At 43.8% G+C, this 18,337-nt stretch overlaps 1 protein-coding gene across 6 annotated transcripts in view; it reads right to left on the bottom strand.

The window, feature by feature from the left end:
• EMP2 (epithelial membrane protein 2) overlaps positions 1–18,337 on the bottom strand; it is an 87,943-nt gene that overhangs the window by 20,392 nt on the left and 49,214 nt on the right. Inside the window, exon 1 of one of the 6 annotated variants that reach the window (XM_056533940.1) lies at positions 15,491–15,617. The exons of 4 other annotated variants lie outside the window; for them this stretch is intronic. The gene's annotated coding sequence lies outside the window, so the exon portion shown is untranslated. Of the gene's footprint in view, positions 1–481; positions 524–15,490; positions 15,618–18,337 lie in introns of those variants that run through there. One more of the 6 variants, XM_056533941.1, reaches the window with a different exon arrangement.

Genomic DNA, 18,337 nt, shown 5'->3' with positions numbered 1-18,337 from the left:
TAACGGCTCACCTGGTGGGAATGACATTTTAGGTCAAATTAAAGAGTCTAACCTGGAAATTAGTCTCTAAAATGAATAGGCTGTTGTGGTGCCAGGTGAATAAATAAGGTTATAGTGTTGAATACCCCAACCGCACAGATGTATACTTTCCAAGAAGAATCTATAAACGCAATTAGGACATTCTATTATTTTACTATACAGGTAGAAACATAGGGGGAGATTTATCAAAACTTATGTAGAGAAAGCGTGGTGCAGTTGCCCATAGCAACCAGATTGCTTCTTTATTTTTTCTCCTGCCTTTTAAAAAATGAAAGAAGAGATCTGTTTGGTTGCTATGGGCAACTCAGCAACTTTTTCTATGGACAGGTTTTGATAAATCTCCCCCATACTGTTCAGCACAAGGAGAGAAATATTAGTTTTATAAGTGGCCTGTTAAAGAGATCTGTCTGTAGAATATGGTATCGTACTCCTATCTGTATACCTAGAGCGGGGGCAGAGGTAGTAGTTGGTCTTGGGCCTTGGAGCAGGTGAGGACCTAAAGGTCCCTTTGCTACATCAGATGCCAGTATTATGAAAGGCACAAGGTAGTTGGCAGGGACCCAGTAAGATGTAAGTGGCTCAGTTCCTACAGCTTGATAATATGGACTGCGCTGCCATACAGGATCCATGTACACAGCCTCTCCTTGTGCATGAGACAAAATGTGTCAGCAGATAAGCAACAATTGGCCCATTTTATCTGCCCAATATTCTGAATATAGTTCCTGGCCCTTTCTTATAGGAAAGACTTCTGCCTATCCCATGCATGCTTAAACGCCTTGATTATTTGCTCCGACCGCTTTTGCAGGAAGGCTATTCCATGCATCCACTACTCTCTCAGTAAAGTAATACTTCCTGATATTACTGCATAAACATTTTTTCATCTAATTTAAAACTATGTCCTCTTGTGGTAGTTTTTCTTGTAAATATCCTCTCCTCCTTTAGGGTAGGGTCACACAACGGATCCACAGCGTATTTTACGCTGTGGATCTGCCGGGGACCTGACCCATAGTGTGCCTCCAGCTGTTTCCCTCCCCCGTCCTGCCTTGCCCTGCCCCCTGCCCACAGCAGCAATCTGCCACTCAGAGCAGCCGCACAGGGGCCTGCAAGTCGGCAAGTGCAATCTCAGTACTCAGACTGGAGGCACACTATGGGTCGGGTCACCGGCGGATCCGCAGCGTATTTTACGTATCCATTACATGTGATCCTACCCTTACAGTGTAGATTACCTTTATGCATTTAGGAGTATCTATCATATCTCCCCTGTCTCATTCCTTCCAAGCTATACATGTTAAGGTCCTTTAACTTTTTCTGGTAAGTTTTATCCTGCAATCCATGTACTAGTTTAGTATCTATTCTCTGAACTCTCTCTAGAGTATCTTTATCCTTCAGGAGATATGGCCTCCAGTACTGAACACAATACTACAAGTGAGGCCTCACCAGTGCTCTGTACAGTGGCATGAGCACTTCTCTCTTTCTACTGCTTATACCTCTCCCTATACATCCAAGCATTCTGCTAGCATTTACTGCTGCTCTATTGCATTGTCTGCCTACCTTTAAGTCTTCTGAAATAATGACCTCAATCTTTGATACTTTACATGCACCCAGCACTTGTTCATCTCTACTGTGTGTGTAAAATACATCCACTGCTGCTTCTCCTCCTGAAGAAAAGATGCAATATAGTACAGTGGTCCCTCAACATATGATGGTAATCCGTTCCAAACGGACCATCGTTTGTTGAAACCATGGCATGTTGAGGGATCCGTGCAATGTAAAGTATAGGACAGTGGTATACAACCTGCGGACCTCCAGATGTTGCAAAACTACAACACCCAGCATGCCCTGACAGCCGTTGGCTGTCCAGGCATGCTGGGTGTTGTAGTTTTCCAACATCTGTAGGTCCGAAGGTTGAAGACCACTGTTAGAGGAAGTTGTACTCACCTGTCCCCGCTGCTCCGGACCAGTCGCCGCACGTCACCGCTGCCCGGATGTCGCCATCCATCGCTGTCGCCGCGTCCCCGACGCTCCGGCAAGGCCCCTGCTTCCCCGGCATCCGCGCACTCCGTCGCCGCCATCATGTTACGCACGCCGCTCCTATTGGCGGTTGGGACAGCGTGCACAGCGTCGTGATGATGTCGATGGAGAGCACCGACGATGCAGAGGATCCCGAAGAGGACGCGCTGGAGCTCCGAGGACAGGTAAGTGACATCACCGGAGCTCACGGGGCACCGTAAACTGCTATCCGGCGGCAGCTGAAGCAGTCAGCGCTGCCGGATAGCCGTTTATGCGATGGCCCCGACATAAAAAAGCAAGGTATGTTGATGTTGCCTTCAACATGCAATGGCCTCAGAGGCTATCGCATGTTGAAATTATCGTATGTCGAGGCCATCGTAGGTCAAGGGGTCACATATATTAAGCAATATGTTTTTAACTTGGACCTTCATCAGGCTTTTATTAGGTTGATGAAGTTCCCAGTGGAGGGTTAAAATGCATTGCTTGATAGGCTCACAAATATTTGTAGACATTCTGTTTGGATGTGACTCCCTTTCATAACGAAGAATACTAGGAAGGCTAGGTTTGCGATCCACAACTGGCTTAATGCAACTGAGAAACTGTGTCCTTGTTTCTATTAGTACTACAGTTTCTTTTGTACAGGTCTTCCATTTTCCTTAGTGTGACCCCAGGGTTACAAGTTTGACAAAAATCTGAAGTTGATTTAGAAAAAGCATTATGCTCTGTCTTTTATACTTCCTTTCCCATTATGATCCATGCTTTATGGAAAAACTGTGGGCTAGTGGGCCTGGCTAGCACTTTTTTTTTAATCAAATCAGTTTTTATTATTTTATAACATAGATAACAAAACATCCATAACAAAGGGATAAGGTTCAGTTCGGTTGTGTCCAACGTACAATATGGATCTCTGTATATTACTTGACATAGAACAAGAAAGACATGAGTCAGGAGAGTCCTACTCTTGGATTGACCTCATCCACTTAACTATAACATGGTAACCAAAGGGCGAGTCACATAGGACATCTCAAGGAAAGAACCGTGTGGCCTCACTTGAGGAGCATATAAAGAAAACAAATGTCATATTAAGATATGTAAACCATATACCAGCTCTCCGAGATAGGGCCGTCTGGGCGTTGCACAAGAGTAGGGATGGAGAGAAGTGGGTGGAGAGGCAGGGGAGGAGGGGGGAAATAGAAAAGAGGGGAAGATCAGGAAGGAAAGTCAATAGGAAGTCTGGTGTGTTTATGGTAGATAAGCTATAAAATGATATGTATCAATTTACCTGCCCCCTGAGGGTGTGAAGGGTGGCTGGGTAGTATGTAGGCGTTTGTATGATATCCAGGGACCCCATACAATTTCAAATCTGTCATGTGTATTACCAGCTGGACATCTCCTCAAATCTACATATCTGGTTTAATTTCTCTAGCCAAAGTGTTTTCGTTGGGGGTGAAGTTTGACGACAAATTAGGGGAATAAGTCTTTGCTGCAGTTAGCATATGTGTTGGAAGAGATTTGGCAGAAGGCCGAAAGGAGGATGAAGGTAGGGCAAGGGCAATAACTGCCATAGAGAGTGAGATGAGGCCGCCAATGTATCATGGGGCAATCCCACCAAATGTGTGTATATGTAACCACACCGCTCCCGCATCTCCAGCAAGAATTAGAGCGTGATAATGCCAATCTGTATACTGCCTCAGGGGTTCTGTACCATCTAGACAAAAGTTTGAAGTGGTTTTCCTGTAATTTAGTGCAGCAAGAGAAGCCATGTGAGTATGAATTTGCACTGATCTTCTGAAAGTATGAGGTTTAATTCCTTCTCCCAAGAATGTAGGTACAGAGGGTCACTAGAAAGTCTGTCCTGCGAGAGGGATTTCGTCTGGCTAGCACTTTCGATCCTGATATTTGCAGGTGGGACTTTTAAACAATGGCAAGTCCAAGCATAGCCCACAAATATCAATGATTTGCAAGGCCTAGTTGCCCCAAGTGCTAGCTGCATGCAAAATCACTCTATATATCTCTTTGTAGGTTCATGCTTGTTAAGCGCACACTGGAATCACTGACTAGACACCGACACATGTGGTTCACTCTAAAGAAAAAAGTTACGAACATAACAGCCAGAAGAGCAACAAAACATGTATGAATAGGACAAGGTAGAAAAACATAGAACCTGACACCGGTCTAATATACTAAACATCCCATGTATGACCAGGCAGAGTATACAACAGAGTTACTGAAGGGCCTGGTGATACGCCGCCGTGTGTGTGAAATGGCTTCAGTCGCCTGCCCGGTGCCCGCCACTGTCTTCATTACCCACTGTTCAGTATTTTTAATCTGTTTGATTATGCTAAAATACAGATTTCTACTATCAAGCTTACCTGGTGAGTGCTCCGTACAGTTTTTCTTACTTCTGTATAAATAGGAGTCTGACCTATTTATGTTACGTACATTACCATTTGCATGTTGTAACAAAGCAACACTGATGAAATATTATTGAAGGAGCCTTTACACACCTTCAACAAGCCTCGGGACAGTGTAAAACCAGTTGTATGACTTGATCTACATTAGCTCGTACTTGTTGACGTGGTTGGCCTCATGCAGAAACAAAAGCATTTTTCAATAAAAGCAAAGCAAATTAAGTCAATTTTGGATCGTCAGTGTAAATACTAATGGCTTGTAAGACCAGAAGTCCTAATGTATGCAGTCACTAACCACCCATCTGGCCTGATGACTACGTCATAGCATAGTGATATTGGTGACTGGGAAAGCGCACTAAGATGGCTTGTCTGTGCCTCAATCTTTAAAATTTCCAATATATCAGCCTAATATGTTTATTCAGAAGGGTGCTATTCCAAGTGTGCACTGAGACGCTGCAGTGCTTCTTGCTGAATTAGTCACAGGAAGGGCTGATGAACTGTTCTCTAACAAGAGTCTGATGTTTCTCCATGTAAGGGTGCATTCACACCACGATTATGCAATATGGCTGCCGCATTCGGCGGAAAAAATTAAAAACCAGCAGCTGCCGCATCTCTGCCCGACCTGCACCGCTACCCATTCATTTAAATGAGGCAGACAACGTCAAATACTGACTCTGGTCAGCTCAGTTTTTAATTGTATCAGCATTATTGCCGGACTAAAAGCCGTGGCAGACAAGCAGAAATCTTCGGCAGCAGAATTTCTGCGGCATATACTGTGCAGCAGAATCCTATTGACAGCTGAACCAGAATTTGAGCAAAATTCCTCAGTCTAAACTTAGGCTTGCAGATAAAACAAATTAATGTGTAGTGCTGCTTGAGGGGTGGGGGGCTGGAGAGAAAAAACTTCTTGCTCACAAAGTTTTTCCTTAAATTACAAATTTCACGGCTGGAGTGAGAAGAATGCTTAGGCAAGCCTTGTCTAGGGTGTCTGTCAGAGGATTTTCTCTTTTTGCCCTAGAGGAGACAGCTACAGACTATTAGCTTGTCAGTCTAGTTTAATGCAAATTCTGAACATAACAGTGACTTTACTGTAAGCATACTCTTAAGATCCCCAAGGGCACAGGGCTGTAGACTGACAGTACAAAGAACAATGGAAACTTGCTTAATATTCATATTCTAGGTGCCATGAACATGGCTGGATTTACATTTTTGGACCCAGACAAACAACCTTTAGCATTCAAATTCCCTATCGAATAGCTGTGCGAACATTTACTGCATTTACCATTGGTTTGTCAATGTATCTTAATTATAGATTCAATCTGTCAACTTTTTTTTGGCTATATAAAGTTAACTCACCAGCAATATTGCTGTATTGCTGCTGTGTCATTTTTATTATCCCAGCTCAGTTGCATCCATATATTTTGAACCTTTTCATTCCAGCAGTTGTCTCATGTAATCCAATTTCCAGTGTGGACAAGATATTAGTCCAACCTGTGTGTACACTTCCTATAAACTACAGGAAGGATTACATCAGCACCGAACCCTTCCTGGCAGCTTTCCAACAGCTCTATTCCACACCAAGCTACGCCTTTCTCATTCCTTTCCATGTCTATGTATAGAGTGCTGCTGAAGATTTCTGCCTCAAAGACACAAGGAGTGCAGTGATATAGTAGGTGAGTCAACACAATGATTAGCTAAAGAGTTCCAAAAGCCTCATCTACACTGACTGTATAGTATCTGCTGTATGCAGAATGTCCTGTGCATCCTATAAGATGCAGCTCTGGGTGTCTTCTGTTTGCTGATCGAGTGAAACCTATTACAGCAGGAGGCAGGGGATACACAGGCTAAAGGAGCATTACATAGAAATACCCAGACTCTGCAGACATCCTAGGTCACTGATCACGCACTAACTGTCCTTAGACAGGACTGAGTAGAGCAAATGCTAGAAGAAAATATCCACCAAAATCTGCAACCAACCAGAAAGCTGCAAGGACATAAAACTACAGCTTACACTGTGCTCTACTGAAAAATCATGTCAGTCTTATTAGGTGGCCAAGCAACTTTGAAGTTGGACTGTAAACCTATTGTTTTTGCTCAGATTATTATTATTTTTTTTTTTTATTCCGCCGCAAATTTCAAATGCTTATATCTGCCGCACTGTAACGCCAAAACTCATGAGACTTTGCACACTGCTAGACCATGAGCTGTGCATAACCTTATGTAATATAAAGGTCCTAGGTCACATGGTAAGGCCGCCATCTTGGTTTTTGTGGCAATTTTGCACAATATTCAAAAATCTTCTTTGAAACCGCTAAAGCTACAGGTATATTTGCTGTATGTGGTGACACTATTGTCCTGAGTCAGATTTGTTCATTGTATGACTTTTGGTCACATGGTGTGGCTACCATATTGGATTGCATAATATTCTACATCTTTTCTGAAACCATTTGTTAGAATATCTTCTAATTTGGCAGACATGTTTATGGTTACCTCCTGTACCAAGATTGTTAAAGCTAGTTCATTTGCATAATCAATATGGCCACCGCTCACCAATAGGATTTAGATAGCATTAATATTAACCCCTTAAGGACACAGACCATTTTGGCCTTAACCTCTTGGGGACGCAGGGCGTATGCATACGCCCTGCATACCCAATCCTTAAGGACTCAGGGTGTACCTGTACCTGAAATCATTCAGCAGTCATCCTGTGACAATGCCTGGGGGGGGGGGTCCTGAGAACCCCCCCCCCCCGTGTTGGCGATCGCAGAAAATCGCCGATCAATTCAGATCGGCAATTAAGTGTCAATTGGGTCCCCGGTGACCCGGACAAAAAGGATGATAAGTGCCGTCTGAGACAGCACCTATCCTCCTTTAGCAGCAGGAGTGAGGTGGCACTGTTGCCACCTCAAGATCGTCCTGATTCATCGGCCATTCCAGAGGGCGAGAGCGGGTGCCGGGAGTTTGTACCTATGGCTGGGGCCCCCGATCCCCGGCATCATCGGGGCCCCAGGAGTGGAGTCGGCGGCGACGTCAGGCGGATCTTCAGTGCGCAGCAGCAGTAGGTATGGCTGGCCTCCTGCAGATGCTTAGCAATAACTCTCAGCATGAACACAATGGCATGCTGGGGGTTGATGTTATGCAACAGCAGTAGGCACAACTACAACTCCCAGCATGCCCTTTGGTAGTTTGTGCATTCTGATGGTTGTAGTTATGCAACAGCTGGAGGCACATGCTGGGAGCTGCAGTAGTGTGCCTCCAGCTGTGACATAACTACAAGGCCCAGCATGCCCTTTGGCATAAAGTGTATGCTGATTGTTGTAGTTTTGCAACAGCTGAAGGCACACTGGTTGTGAAACAGAGTTTGTTACCTAACTCAGTGTTTCGCAACCAGTGTGCCTCCAGCTGTTGCAAACTAGAACTCCCAGCATACACTGATAGACCGTACATGCTGGGAGTTTGTTTTGCAACAGCTGGAGGCACACTGGTTGCGAAACACTGAGTTAAGTAATAAACTCCCAGTGTTTTGCAACCAGTGTACCTCTAGTTGTTGCATAACTACAACCCCCAGCATGCACGGCCAACCAAAGGGCATGCTGGCAGTTTTAGTAGTATGCCTCCAGCTGTTGCATAACTACAAGTCCCAGCATGCCCTTTGGCTGTCCTGGCATGCTGAAAATTGTAGCTTTTTGCAACAGCTGAAGGCACACTGGTTGCAAAACACTAAGTGTGTTATGTAAATCAGTGTCCCTCCAGCTGTTGCAAACTACAACCCCCAGCATGCACGACAGCCAAAGAGCATGATGGGAATTTTACTTTAGCAACAGCTGGAGGTTTGCCCCCCCCCCCCAGAAAATTTTCCGCTGAAGCTTGGGGGGGGCAAACCCCCGCCTGTGTGAATGTACCTCAAAAACACTACACTACACCTACACAAAATAAAGGGTGAAACACTACATATTCCCCTATACAGTTACGCAACCCCCCCCCCCCCCCCCAATTAAAAATGAAAAACATCTGGTATGGCAGTGTTTTCAAAATGGAGCCTCAAGCTGTTGCAAAACAAGAACTCCCGGTATTGTCGGACAGCCATTGACTGTCCAGGCATGCTGGGAGTTTTGAAACAGCTGGAGGCACCCTGTTTGGGAAACACTGCCGTAGGGCAATTTTGGTATGTGAGGCAAGTGTAATTCTTGCATCCGGGTCAATCCTTATGCAAAACCCTAATTTAGGCATGGCGCTCGCTCACTTCTGAGGTACTGTCATATTTCAAGGCAACAATTTGGTGCCACATATGGGGTATTTCCATACTCAGGAGAAAAAGCCAATTTCTTCTATTACCCCTTGTAAAAATGAAAAATCTGGGGTAACATTTTAGTGAAAAAAAAAAAATTTCATGTCCAACTTAAGTGAAAATTCGTCAAACTCCTGTGGGGTGTTAAGGCTCACTGTACCCATTGTTACGTTCCTTGAGGGGTGTAGTTTCCCAAATAGTGTGCCATTTTTGTTGTTGTTCTGTTCTGGCACCATGGGGGCCTCCTAAATGAGACATGCCCCCCAAAAACGATTTCAGCAAAATTCGCTCTCCAAAATCCCATTGTTGCTCCTTCCCTTCTGAGCCCTCTACTGCACCCACAGAGCACTTTACATACACATATGAGGTATTTCCTTACTCGAGAGAAATAGGATTACAAATTTTCGGGACAGTTTTACCTATTACCCCTTGTAAAAATGAAAAAAATAATTGGGTCTACAAGAACATGTTAGTGTAAAAGATAAAGATTTTGAATTTTCTCCTCCACTTTGCTGCTATTCCTGTGAAACACCTAAAAAGGGTTAAAGTTTCTGAATGTCATTTTGAATACTTTAAGGGGTGCAGTTTTCATAATGGGGTCCATTATGGTGTATTTCTAACCTAAAGACCCTCAAATTCACTTCACAACTGAACCGGTCCCTGAAAAATTCAAATTTTGAAATTTTCATAGAAAATTGCAAAATTGCTGCTAAACTAAAAAGCCCTCTAATGTCTTCAAAAACATTATTTGAAATGTCCACTTTCCTTACAAGCAGAAAGCTTCAAAGTTCAAAAAATGCTATATATTTTAAAATTTTTCATGAAATTTAGGATTTTCTCACCATGAAATGATGCAAGTATTGACGAAAATGAAAATGCATATATTAACCGTTTAATAATTTTTAAAAAATATTTTTTTTAATATTATGTGACAAAAAAGCAGCAATTTGGGACTTTATTCTTTTACGTTTATGCCATTCACCGTATGGGACCAATAACATTTTGATAGTTCGGCTATACCAAATATGTGTATTAAGGGGGTAAAATGGGAAAAACGGACAATTTACTTTTTATTGGGGGAGGGGATTTCACATTTTTTTCCTTTTTTTTATAATTTTTATTTTTTATTTTTTAAACTTTAGTAGCAATCATTTGATTGCTAATACTGACCAGTGCTATGGATAAGGCACAGCACTGATCAGGGTTATCGGCTATCTTCTGCTGTGGTCTGCTCGATCTCAGATCAGAGCAGAAGACCCGATGAGATGGACGGAGGCAGGTGAGGGCACCTCCGTCCACCATTACAGATGATTTGATCCCCGCGACAGCGCTGCGTGCAATCTGATCATCCACATTAAGTGCTGCACTGCCGCAGCTGTATTGATCACGGCATCTGAGGGGTTAATGGCACACATCAGCGCGATCGCTGATGTGCGCCATTACCGGCGGGTACCTGGCTGCTGATAGCAGCTGGGACCGCACATGCCTGACATGAGCACCGCTCTGGTGCTCGCGGTTAGGATGTAAATGTACGTCCTGGTGCGTTAAGTACCAGTACACCCGGACGTACATTTACATCCTATGTCATTAAGGGGTTAATGCCCAATGTGTGTTATATGTACACTGTTTATGTTCGTAATCCCTTTCTGTACCACCATGGATCACATGGTATGGCTGCCATATTGGATTGCCCAATATTCTGCAAACTTCGTTTTCTCTTAAATTAATGATAAGAACAATGGGAATATAAGCACACATGTCCACGATCCCTTCACCATCAGGGGCCACAGCGTTACAATCGTATGCTATACCCCGGCTGTGCAGCTTGGCCACCTGTATTGCTGCTTGCAGCTATATTCTGTTATCTTTATTACTTTTTATAGCTGCTTTTATCTCTACTAGATAGGGTCCGCTATACTGGGGCCAAGAGCATCTACAGATGTGACAAAGCCTCGTAGCAAAGCTCCCCAGACTCTTATCACAGTCATTGATGATGCTTATACAGTGGTCCCTCAACATACGATGGTAATCCGTTCCAAACGGACCATCGTTTGTTGAAACCAACAATGTTGAGGGATCGGTGCAATGTAAAGTATAGGACAGTGGTCTACAACCTGCGGACCTCCAGATGTTCGGCTGTCCGGGCATGCTGGGTGTTGTAGTTTTGCAACATCTGGAGGTCCGCAGGTTGTAGACCACTGTTAGAGGAAGTTGTACTCACCTGTCCCCGCGCCCCCGGGGTGTCCCCGCCGCTCCGGCAAGGCCTCTGCTTCCCGGCATCCTCGGTCTCAGTCGTCGCCATCACGTTGCTACGCACGCCGCTCCTATTGGATGACGGGACGGCGTGCGCAGCGACTTGATGACGACGATGGAGGGGATCCAACGATGCAGAGGATCCCGAAGAGGACGCGCCGGAGCCTCGAGGACAGGTAAGTGACCATCATCGAAGCTCACGGGGCACCGTAAACTGCTGTACGGTGGCAGCTGAAGCAGTCTGCGATGGCCGCGACATAAAAAAGCATCGTATGTTGATGTTGCCTTCAACATGCGATGGCCTCTGAGAGACCATCATATGGTGAAATGATCGTATGTCGGGGCCATCGTAGGTCGGGGGGGGGGGTCACTGTACAGAATTCTGTCAGTTATGACGATCATTGTTTTGCTACCTTGGCTCTATACTGATAAGGGAAGGATAATGACCCTATCCTCTGTTGGCATTTCCAGCAAAGACATGCTGGGGCATCATGGGATTGGTACTACAAAGATCTGAAAAACAAGATGGTCTCCTCTAAAACAGGACGCTGGATAATTACTTAGACAAATATTGGCAGTTACTTTTATATTATACATAGTTTTTACATTTCAGGTGTATTTTTTTAAAATCTTTTTCTAGTAAAAAATTTTGCAATTCCTTTTTAAGTTAAACTGCATTGGTATTCTAATGTAATCAAATGCATTACTGCCCATAATTGTAAAATAATGGATTCCCATGAAAATCACTAATGGTGAAACTCAGACCAGTGTCTAATCTATAGAGTCTGATGAGTCTTATTGGTTTTAGTGAAATATCTTTGGGAGACTTAGAACATTAGGCAAGAAAAAAAAGAGGCAACATGTTCAATAGTGAAATTCATGTTACTAGCTTGGCTCCCACAGCATTCCAGCATATCTTAACTTTCATTTTGTTTTGACCATTACATAACCCATAAAGCTCCAGGCTGTGTAAGCGCTGTCTGACAGACTGGTGCTGGAGTAATGCATCAGATGACACAAACACCTGCTCCACACATCTCATCCGGGACACCACAATTCTGCTGCACATTGCTACCTATATCTCTACAATTATCTTGTTTAAAGGGGTTCTCCGGCGTTAAGACATCTTATTCCCTATCCAAAGGATAGGGGATAAGATGCCTGATAGCGGGGGTCCCGCTGCTGGGGACCCCCGTGATCTTGCACGCAGCACCCCGTTAGAATCAGTCCCCGGAGCGTGTTCGCGCCGGGTCTGATTACTGGTGATCACACGGACGGCTGTCACGCCCCCTCCCGTAGGCTTGCATTGAGGGGGCGGAGTGTGACATCACAAGGGGGCGGAGCCGTGACATCACAACCCTCCGTCCCTGTGATCGCCAGTAATCAGACCCGGAGCGAACACGCTCCTGGGACTGATTCTAACAGGGTGCTGTGTGCAAGATCACGGGGGTCCCCAGCGGCGGGACCCCCGTGATCAGGCATCTTATCCCCTATACTTTGGATAGGGGATAAAATGTCTTAACGCCAGAGTACTCCTTTAAAATGTCAACACCTATTTTTATATTTACCTATGAGGAAGCAGTGTTGCATGCAGCAAAACCTGTAGGGATAATTTTGCAGCACTAGATGGTGGGACAACATTTCTCCTTCACATATCTTCTAACTCAACATCTATTAATGTGTTGATTTCTACCTTAATGTAGTTAGATGTATATATCAACATGTATTTCAACATTACTTCTTGGTACACACATTACTTATATGGCAACTCAAAATTAAAGTAACACTAACCCACCCAACTTCCATGCAAGTCTATAGGACTTCGATACACCTCATCAGGTTACTCTCGGGCTGCAGAGATTGCCTGGGGACTTTTATGGTATATTCACACGCACAGGATTTCACGCACAGGATTTCACGCACAGGATTTGACGCACAGGATTTGACGCACAGGATTTGACGCACAGGATTTGACGCACAGGATTTGACGCACAGGATTTGATAGCTTTGTGTCTGTGAGCAAGACTGCTTCATAGACTTTCATTAGGAGACAGTCTCAGTCCGGAGACAGAACTAGTGTGCACTTTTCCCAGCTCATCCAAGTTCAAAACTTTTGATATGTCTGCAATGTCAAAGGATTTTTGTAATGACCGTGGCTATTTAATGGCAATAAATGCATACCAGATATGGAAAGACAACACATGTTTACTATGAAACTGAAAGAGAATCTCTCAGCACCATTTAAAGTTACAGGTACATTTACAGTTTCAGCAAATGCATTTTATTCATAAAGTATTCTAAAGAAAAAAACATACATTTTGTCCCAAGGGTATTGTGAAGAAAAATCCCCCTCTGCCCATGTCAGGAACTGACCAGAGTAGGAGAGACTTGCTTTTAGGGTTTGCTCATTCTCTGCACAGGTACACAACTTTATCTGACATCCAGCAGCTGATCAGTACTGGAAGGCTTCAGTTTTCTAAATACAGTGATCCCTCAACTTACAAAGGCCTCAACATACAATAGTTTCAACATGCAATGGTCTTTTCTGGACCATTGTAACTTGAAACCAGACTCAACATACAATGCTACAGACAGTCCAGATCTGTGAAACGTGTCACAACTGGAGGAACTGACTAATCAAAATGGGCATATTACTGGTAAATCACCTCTATTACTGAAGTACATGCACTGACTGGCTGTCTGGTAGCGCCCCCTACAGTACAGGGAGGAACTACAAGTTCCGTAATACTCCTTACTTTGTGCCAGGGTTAGCTGCTCCTTTGGACACCAAGTAAGGTGGGCTCTAATTTGGGACACTGTGTGTACTGTACAGGACCCTGAAGAAGCTCCTGTCCTCTACATAAACCATTGTTTCCCAACCAGGGTGCCTCCAGCTGTTGAAAAACTACAACTCCCAGCATGCCCGGACAGCCGTTGGCTGGGAGTTGTAGTTTTGCAAAAGCTGGAGGCACCCTGGTTGGGAAACACTGACCTAGACAGTGATTTACAGCTCCCAGCAGATCTTTATTACTTTTATATGTAATGATTTGCTTCATCTGTATCAGTTATCTACTTATTTTTGTTTAATCCTCACTTTTTCCTATTTTTGGATGACATTTTGGGGCTTCAGAACCAATTACCAGGTTTCCATAGAGTTCTGGTCTCAACATACAATGGTTTCAACATACAATGGTCATCCTGGAACCAATTAATATTGTAACTTGAGGGACCACTGTAGAAGCCATTTACAAGCTGTATAACGTTCCAGAACCATGATTACATTTTTTCTTATCGGAATACTCCTTGAGTACCTGTCATTTTTGAAAACTTATCACACGTCAGAGATATGTCATAAAATTTTGATTGGTCAGGGTCTCAGTGCTGAGAGCTCTGCTGATAACAGTGAACAAGGAGAAGAGTAAAAGCAGCTCACAATGACCTCTGTCCAGCCTCACTAGAATGCCTACAAATGTATACTATAGGGTTAAAGGGGTAATCCGGTGAAAACCTTTTTTCTTTTAAATCAACTGGTGGCAGAAAGTTAAACATTTGTATGTTAGCATACATGTGCTATGCACCGTTGCTAAAATGGACAGAGATGTCAGCAGAGAGCACTGTGCTCGTGATGTCATCAGTGTTCCAAAAAGAAAGGGATTTCCTCTTTAGCATTCAGCAGCTAATAAGTACTGGAAGGATTAAGATTTTTTAATAGAAGTAATGTACAAATATGCTTAACTTTCTGCCCCCAGTTGATTTAAAAGAAAAAAGGTTTTCACCGGAGTACCCCTTTACATGTATAAGGGGTATCTAGTAAAGCTGTGTGCGAGATGGAGTGCTAGAAGCCAGAGAGTATAGAGTGCTACTACAGGAAGAAAAGGTACATTCAATTCTACACAGTTCGCTGTGAATCCACTTGTGGATTTTCTACAGCAGGATTCCACAAGCAAAATTTGAGCAGCAGAAAATCCGCAACAGATCCATTGACATCAATGGGTAGCAACACAATCTACTTGCACATGTGCCTATTTTACATATAGATCTGCTGTAGCAGATTTTTCTACCGATTGAAGGCAATTGGCAGCAGCAAATCTACAGTAAAAATACGTACGTCAAAGCACCCTTAGGGTACATCATATGTGCATATTTTGCTGCAGATGTTCTGCAAGTTATTTTGCTACCCATTGGTCAATAAGTAGCACAATCACTGTATTCTATTGTTTACATGGTCAGCTAGGCACATCATTCTACAGATTGCTAATAGACTGCCAAGGATTATCCTGGTCCTTGAGCTCTCCTGCTTGTATTAACCATTTAGCTAACAACAATGGGTAAATTTAGAAATAGTTACAGCCTTATTGTTGTATAAATATGGAGGCATCACAACAATGTTATTGCTTGCATGCCATTTCAATGGAAGCACCCTCCAAAATATAGGCGTACAGTTTAATGATAACTTCCCTCCCATATATTAAACCAAATATCTACTCACAAAGTTTCCACGCAGCTATTTTCAGAAACCATGACAATCCTCTGAGTACTGTGTTGTCCTGACTGTTTTAAGTATATCCAGAAAGTGTGTGTAAAGTCAAATGTGCAGTCCCGAAGGCCATTTACACGACAGGTCATGACAAATCCAATCACACAAGGAACTTCACAAGCCTCCAGAAACAAGGAGCCAAGCCCCATTCTAAATTACCACCTCCCTATAGAGCCAAGCCCACACACCGAGGAATCTCTTACTACTGACCATAGCAAACACATTGTGGAGCAGTGAATAGTGACTTAGTCTATCTAGGTCTGCATGTATACTCTATATACTGCATGTATACGCTCTTGCTTTACTTCACCTGCTAGCCACAAACCTTTGTCTCTGCCCACTATTCTTTACACAGAAAAACTGCCTCAGTCTCCCCACCAACACCCAGCATTCCCTGCTTCATACCTGCATGTGACTAAACCTGAGTAGAGGGGAGTGCTGGGATTTATATCAGAGTCCATTAAGGCCAGGTGAGCCTAAACTGCAGACAAAACATTTAGACTACGGAATCTCCGGGCAGAAAATTTCCGGGCGGAGATTCCGAGTGCGGCCAGTGTCGACTGAATCAGTCGGCGCTAGGACCACGCAGACACTGCAGTCACCAATAGACTGCAATGTGTTCCGCACGGATTTCCGCCTGAAGAAAGAGCACCGCCATTCTTCAGGCGGAAATTTTAAAGCGGATTTTCCATTCACAAATTCCGAAGTGTGAATTTATGAATGGAAACCCATTCACTACACTATGCATTTTAGTGAGCGGAATTTCCGCCTGCAATTTCAAAGCGTAATTGCAGACGGAAATTCCGTAGTCTGAACCTAGCCTTAGGCTAAGTTCACACTACATTACTGCTACTGTTCAGGACATATGCACTTTTTTAAGTGGACTCATAATGGGGGCTGTTGTGTTATTGAAATAGTACAAAAGTCTCAAAGGGAGTCACTAGGTAACTTTGTTCAGTCATAGAAGTGAATGGGATCCGCTGCTCACATTTACAGAATTAGGGTACGTTCACACGCGCGGATTTTCGCAGCGTATTTAGCTGGTGAAAGCCCCGCTCTATGTTGGCTTTACATGTGCCTGCTGGTAGCGGCAATACACCGCTACCAGCAGACACAGTGCAGCCATGTGCGCCGCCGCTCTCCCTTCTCTGAGCTAGGCAGAGAGCTCCCGCGATGTGCTAGTATACTGCGACTCGCACATCGCAGTGTGTCTGCTGGTAGCGGCGTATTGCCGCTAGGAGCAGGCACATGTAAAACCAGCATAGACCGGTAAAATACGCTGTAAATCCGCGCGTGTGAACGTACCCTAAGTTGGCATCCCGTTTTCGGCAGGATGCTGACAGATACTATTCACAGGGGCTGGAATGCAGTGTGATCGTACCCTTGGTCATATTTGTTGACATCCTGCTGGAAATAGGAAGCTGACATATACTGTGAGGCTAGGTTAACACCACATTTCAAGAGAGTAGCGTAGAGTTGTTTTTGAGTTTGCTGAAAATGGCGCATCAGTCCGGAACGGATGTAGAAGGCAATAGGGTCTGCTGCTCCCGTTAACAGTATATGTTGGCATCCCGTTTTTGGAGGTCTGCTAACGGATACAACTAACAGGGGCGTGAACGTAGTATGGACCTACCCTTAGACTGTATCCATTACAGTCCAATTGGTTTTGCTGTATGCAACCACCGTATTGTGTACAATAAATGCAACCACCGTATTGTGTACAATAAATAATAAGAGGAATTGTATTAGTCAGTTTTATTTTAAAAATGCAAGTATATGGTTCTGAAAAAATGTATATATTAAATGCAGGCAAAGACGTGGTGTGAACCTAGCCTTTGTTATATCCATCCACATCCCGACGAATACTATTAATGGGAGCAGCAGACCCCATTGATTTCAATGGCCAAACGGAGTCACATAGAGACCTATGCATTATTTAAAAAAGCGCAGAAGCCTGTGCTTTTGAGTCCAGCTAAAATTGTGCATAGGTCCCGTCCCTACCCTTGGTGCACCTGTTAGTCTTAGCAAACATAAAGGGGTTAATGGGAGCAGCAGACCTTATTTATTTCAATGGCTTAACTAAGTCACCTAGGGGGAGATTTATCAAAACCTGTGCAGATGAAGAGTGTTGCAGTTGCCCATGGCAACCAGTCAGATTGCTTCTTAAATTTTTCACAGGTCTCTTCAAAAATGAAAGAAACAATCTGATATGCACTATTTTAAGACTCAAAAGTGCGGGCTTCTGTGCTTGTGAGTCTGCTAAAAAAAATATACACGGGCATCTCATTCTTGATGGGATGTTGACTAATACATCTGACACAGTATTGTAAACCTAGCCTTACTCTGAATTTGGGATTTCTATGAGATACTGCATATCAGCACCACCATAGACTGCTGCAATTGAAACAAAACTGTACCTGTTATGCCCACACATGGGTGAGTAGTGCCAATCTGCTGCTGGACTTTGTGTGATCATTTTAAAACCAAACCAATACATATAAGCACAGATTACACCTCCAAGCAGGTAGATACAAAGTTACATATATACAAAGTAAACTACTTCAGAACTGGATATGAAACCTCTATGAGTAGGGTCACACGTATCTGCAGCGTATTTTACAATGCGAACACGCTCCGGGGACTGATTACAAACGGAGTGCCGCGTGCATGTTCCCGGGGGTCCCCAGCGGCGGAACTCCCGCAATCAGGCATCTTATCCCCTATCCTTTGGATAGGGGAAAAGATGTGTAAGCACCGGAGAACCCCTTCAATAATGTAAATCAATGGGAAATGGATTGT

This window comes from Hyla sarda, chromosome 8, assembly GCF_029499605.1.
Source record: "Hyla sarda isolate aHylSar1 chromosome 8, aHylSar1.hap1, whole genome shotgun sequence".
Lineage (NCBI taxonomy): Eukaryota > Metazoa > Chordata > Amphibia > Anura > Hylidae > Hyla > Hyla sarda.
Note: the sequence above shows the minus strand (reverse complement) of the source record. Positions and strands in the feature narration are given on the sequence as shown.